The sequence below is a fragment of the Oryza sativa genome, chromosome 1 (genome assembly GCF_034140825.1).
Source record: "Oryza sativa Japonica Group chromosome 1, ASM3414082v1".
NCBI lineage: Eukaryota > Viridiplantae > Streptophyta > Magnoliopsida > Poales > Poaceae > Oryza > Oryza sativa.
Window position 1 is genome coordinate 40,715,820 of NC_089035.1, and position 6,077 is coordinate 40,721,896.

Genomic DNA, 6,077 nt, shown 5'->3' on the forward strand with positions numbered 1-6,077 from the left:
TTGTCCTTATCTTTCACTTTAACCTTTCTATCCCCATCCTTATCCTCATCTCCATCTTCCTCTGATTCTTCATCCAAATCCAACTTCATTTCAGCCTCATACTCATTGTGTTCCTCTTCATCAACATCAATTACAATGGGCTCCTCAGCATACACCTCAGCCACACCACCCTCACTTATACAGTCAGACATGAACCCACACACCTTATCATCCATCAACAACTGCAGGCCTGTCCTATTTCTTCCCCAGGAAATAACCAATGCAGTAAAGTCCCATCCACAAATTTGCAGTGATCTTTTAGGTGTCCAAAAAGTTCAGGTAATGACACTTTATCACTGTCTATGTATGACATTGCTTCTCTCCCCCCACAATACAACTTTTGTCTCCCTCTATTGACAAATTCCCCATTGAAATGGAACCTAACTGCTAGAGTGCCCAAGGGTTCCATGCTGCCAGCTCTAAAAAAATAAAAAAAGAAGCACTTTACTACTCTACTATTAAAACTACACTACATCCATATCCCTAATACCTAGTTAACACCTAACACCAATTAAAAAAGGACCACCCAGATTCACATGGGTATACAAAAACATTACTACACCTAAAGCATATGGGACAATATACTACTTGACCTCTACACCGAATCCCAGACAAAAAACGAATCTACCACATTTTAAATCTTCCCCCAAAATCAACATAGTACCAGCTACAATAGCATGCAATGCCGAGCCAACAAGGTACTAACCGGGGTGGAATCCGCCGCGCATTTGGACGAAAACGATGCTTGTCGCCGGCGCCACGGCCAGCTCGCCGCCGCCGACAAACCCGCCGTCGCCTTCAAGTCGCCTCCTGGTCGCCGCTCAGCTAGGGTTCGAGCAAAGGAGAGAGAATGGAGGTCTGGCTAGCTGCGCTCCCCTCCATTAACCCCGTCTATTAACTCCCCAACGGTGGACTGATCAGTGGGTCCCACAGCGCGACACGTCAGCAAAACCGGGCAAAAACTGAGTCAATACTGCCGAGGGACCTTGATGTGACCATGGCTACTACGGATACATCCGTTGCTCACATCATGGATGAACAACAAGATATCAAGTTCGAGTCCTGCAAGTGCCGGAATCCTATTCGGCCACCTGCTACACTGCTGACTTCAAACGGCCACCGAATCTGCATACGACCTCCGTTTTCGGCCCGTGAGTACTTGATGGAAAGCTTTTGGAGCCCTCTTTCCAACGGATCCAGCCTCATCTCCGAATTCCATCTCGTGTGGCTGGAATCACAGGCACAAGGTGTTGCGTCACCTATAATGGGCCTATGGGCTTGTAACTTCATTTGGGACCCCGGCCTAGGTGGGGCCCATGTGGGGTGCGCCCCAAACAGGTGGAGTACGACCCTAGGCACCCCTAGGTCGTCCCCCCACCCCTATTTATATAGCTAGGTACCCCTTCAGGGTTTCTTGGGTTTTGATAGATTAAAATTTAGCCATTGCTACTTGCTTGCAGCGCGCGTGTCAGCTAGATCGCCCGTCTGCTTGTTCTGCGGAACCCCAACTTATCATTTGTATTAAATTCCTATTTGCAATATCAGATTGCTTTTATCTTGTTCTTACTTGTTTCTTCGATTTGCTTGCAGGAATAGGGTTGATCTGCACCGGCAAGATCAACAACCCACGGAGAGGTCTATCGATTGCTAAGGCGCATCACAATGTCTCGTACGGTTGTAGTTGGATCGTCAACGTTTCTCCCAAATCGTAGTTATCACAACTCACTGAAAGATTGGGCCAACAACAACCTTGAGTGTTGAGAGGAACTCAGGGTTCATCAGGTGGTATCAGAGCTTTCGTTACTCGGTGAGTTTTTATCTTCCGATAACCAGAAAATAGCCATACAAAAAAAATCCGTATCATTTACCTAGCCATATTGTGCCATTGCATTGTTCTTTTCAGTTTTTGCTTTGTTGAATTTTGTGTTGCATCGTCTCGTCGTGTTGTTGGTCTTAGCGTCTAGTTCGTTTAGAGTTTCGAGTTCTGGTCACGTTTTATACCAGAGTCGTCGTCGCCTCCGTGTCTCTGTTATCGTCGGGACCTACGAAAACGGAATCGGCTTGCTGCCACGATTCTATTTTTGTAGTTTTCAAAAGTTTCTACCGGTTGGATTTGGAGTTGTTGAGTTGCATCTTGGGTTTGCTGACTGCCGTGCTTCTGTTTTGGCCGTGCTTGTGTCGTGCATGAGAGGAGGAAGGTGAATTACCATATCTGATTTTGGAAGTAGTCAAGTTTGTTTTGGAAAGATATAATAGATTGGATTAGTTAAAAATCAGTTTCCTTTTTATCCCATACACCAAATCCTAATTATCGGCTACCATCCACTCCACCTCCTGGCTGACTCCCACTCGCCCCTTTGGCCGAGTCCGACTCCCTCCCTCCCTTTCACGGTTCCGAGTTGTGTCAAACACCTTGGTGAATTTTTGTTTGGTGTCGGTTTCGAGATCTGTTTGGAAAAACGGAACCGGCATAAATTCAGCATTCCATTTTTGTATAATTTTAATTTTGGGTTTAGACTTTTACATTTGAGTCCCTGTAAATTTTATATTTATGTTTGAGTCCCTGTAACCTTACATTAAGGTCCTTGAGTCAGTTTTTGTTAAAAAAAATCAAGAAAAAGTGAGAAAAAAAAAGGCAAAAAGGTGCATAAAAAAGAAAAGAAAAAAAAGCCGCACAAAAAAACAGAAAAGAAAAGGAAAGAAAAAAAAGAAAAGAAGAAAGAAGAAAGAAATAAAAGAGAAAATACTGTTATGTTTGAGCTGAACTTCATATATCAAAGTTGTGCATGAGTTGTTCCTAGTGCTATCTTGTGGTATCGTTTGTGTCTAGGCTCGCGTTTCTAGTACGTTCTAGCCTAGGACCAGTACGTTACTTGACTTTGAACGATCATTCAACTTTGCATTCTCTGATTTGAGCATTTGCTATTCCTTTGCTACATACTTTAGCCTACCCAGAGCTATACAGATTTGACTGCAGCCGTACAGCAAGTGTTTGCTAAGGCATCGATACATCCAACCTCCATTGGGGTGCTTGGTTGAGTCGGTGTACGTCACCATTCCGCTTGCTTTGGTAAGAATTTGTAAGAGCTCAGTTAAAAGCTTGAGTGTGTGTGAAATTTGAACCTACACTACCTAGTAGTTAATAGGGATGCACATATTTTTGTGTATGTTTCTTATTTTCTACTAACAATGGCAGGGATACGCAACATAATTGGGGATAGCTGTGCTCAACATCGACATCTTCGTCGAGACATGAGGAGGGATCAACATGACCATTATGAGGTAAGTGATGATGTTCTAGGTAAGATCAAATCTGCACTGCCTTATTTCGAGGGAAACTATGATCCTCGTGCTTACATTAATTGGGAGCTAGCGGTTGATAGTGAATTTCAAAAGCATGTCTTGTCTGAGAAACAAAAGGTTATGTGTGCCTCTAGTGTTTTAGTTAAACATGCTTCTAATGATTAGAAACATCTTTGTAGGCATAACAAAATACCACAATCTTGGAAAGATCTGAAACGATATTTTAGAGATGTTTATGTTCCCATGTATTATGCTGATATTCTGCTCAACAAACTGCAATGTTTAAAACAAGATACCATAACTGTTACTTCATACTATCATGATATGCAAGCTTGTTTATTACGTTGTGGTTTAGATGAATGCGAAGAAGCTAAAGAATTGAGGTTTTTACGTGGGCTTAACAAGGAAATTCAGGACATGCTTGATTGTCAAAGATATACATCTCTTTCTCATTTGTTATAACTTGCTTGCAATGCTGAAAGTAAAATAGAGTAGGACATGAAGAAGCAACATGCTATGTTTTTGTCTTCTATTACTAATCATTTGCAGGAAGTGCATAATCATGAAAAGGAGGAGAGAGACATGAAAGAGCCGCCAATCCCATTGTTCACACTCAAAGTCGAGGCACCTCCATCATCTGAAGAGGACATCAAAGGTAAAGTAAATGGTACTGAAATTAATCAAGGTGAGTGCGTTGTTAACGAAGTAAATTTGTCCACTTTTCATGCTAAAGTAGTGCAACCGTTAGTGGAACCAAATGCTGGAATTTCTTTGTCACAAGTTGATTTACTCGCTGTTCCTTATGATAAAGAAGAGTTGTGTGATAATGCTTCACTTATATCCATGACACAACTAGTGAATGAACATGCTATTTCTAGTATTTCTTTGTGTGCTGATTTTAAGCATGCTGTTCACATTGCTAATGAAGTTGAGGAACGTAAATTGCTATCTTCTTTAAATACTTTGGGCTATGTTCAGTTTGATGATTTTTGTGAGCTCGATAATTTGAAGGAGAAATTATTTGCTAAGTCTGATTTGCCATGTCCAACTAATGCTATTTTTCATATCTTTAGCAAATATAATGATAGAGGAATATATTTGGTGCATAGAGTTTTCATTTGTTCGGATTTAGAGAAACATGTTATTGCTAACCGGGCAAAAACTGAGTCAATACTGCTGAGGGACCTTCTACGGACAGATTTAGTAATTTTAGGGGTACACATTTCTGGTATTCTAGTTTAGGGACCTTAAAAAATCTCGGTGTCAATTTGAGGGACCTCCGGTGAACTTATTCCTTTCCCGACCGAACAGAGGAGAACCCGGGTGGCTTTTGATTAGGGAATTTTGGACGTGACGGCCCACTTCTGTTTGGGACTGCGGTTGCAAGGCATGGTGGGCCGAGCAGTATCCGGCCCAGAAGTACAACGTGTAGCAGATCAGCATGATGGGCTTGGAAAACAAACGAGTGTGTGAAAAAGCCCAACAAATAAAAAAAAAAGACACTAATCCCTCGACTCGAAGCAAAAGAGAAAATTGGAGGTTATAGTGGAGATGCGGGGTATCGATCCCCGTACCTCTCGCATGCTAAGCGAGCGCTCTACCATCTGAGCTACATCCCCGAACGAACGTTAAAATCTTACTTACTGTATAGTGCATTGTGATTTTGTATTATGCATGTCTGTGATTATCGTCTGCGTTTCCTGGCGCTGCGACGCGCTGATCTGCTGCCTGAATTCCGTTCCTCGATCAAGCAAGGAGAGAAATTGGTAGCAGTAGCGGATCCATTCCTGTCTCTAATTAGTCATTAACTAATCTAATTACTCTATCCGTTTCATATTCTAAGACTTTTTAGCATTGTCCATATTCATATAGATGTTAATGATATGTCTAGATCAATTAACATGTATATGAATATGTGTAATACTAGAAAATTTTATAATATAAAATGGAGGAAGTAATTATTAGTGAAGAAATTCCCCGGATAGCAAGGTTGCAGGCTGCCTCACTGCTTCTACTACCAAACTGATAAAACATAGCTTACTTCGAGTATACAAAACAATATATTCACTGATATTTTTGAACATTTTAATATAGCCATAAATGAGAAAGTTCTTTTGATCATATGCGCATCTGGTTTTTATTGGAAAACACTTTTGTTGATATATCTTTATTTGCATTAATCATATTACATTTTTACAGTAGCACCTCTCAATTTACATTCTAGATTCGCTTGGTATGTTAATTAGTAGAGTGTTTTTTCTTTTGAATTACCTAAGGGCAGTCCCAACCCTCCACCTATGATGGTGTCTATGGAATTAACTATATTGACATGTAGGACTTTTAACTTATGTGGCACTATATTAATTAAGAGAGAGAGTGAAGAGAGGAAGAAACTGGGTCTCATGCAAGACACAGCTTCAACACGAGAACCTATGCACTAGACACTATCAAGCTTTGCATTAGGAGAGAATAGTGTCTTCATAATAGATGAAGAATAAATATAATTGGTAGAAAAGAGAGATGATGTATTTATTAATGGTCCACTTTAAGAAATCATGGGTTATAGAGTGCAGTTTTTATTATGATGTTTTATTGACATGGCACCATAAACACTGCTTATAGACACTATGAGTTGTGATTGCCCTACGTACTAACCTTAACTTCGTCCTGAAGCACCTGCCGGCCGCCTCATTGATCTCACTGATGGAGTAGTATATTAATTAAAAAAAACAATG

General features: G+C 40.9%; 1 non-coding gene across 1 annotated transcript; it reads right to left on the reverse strand.

The window, feature by feature from the left end:
• Nucleotides 1-4,888: 4,888 nt before the first annotated feature.
• Nucleotides 4,889-4,961, reverse strand: TRNAA-AGC (transfer RNA alanine (anticodon AGC)). Its single transcript has one exon. It is a non-coding gene; the product is annotated as a tRNA-Ala (tRNA).
• Between the last annotated feature and the right edge of the window lie 1,116 nt (nucleotides 4,962-6,077).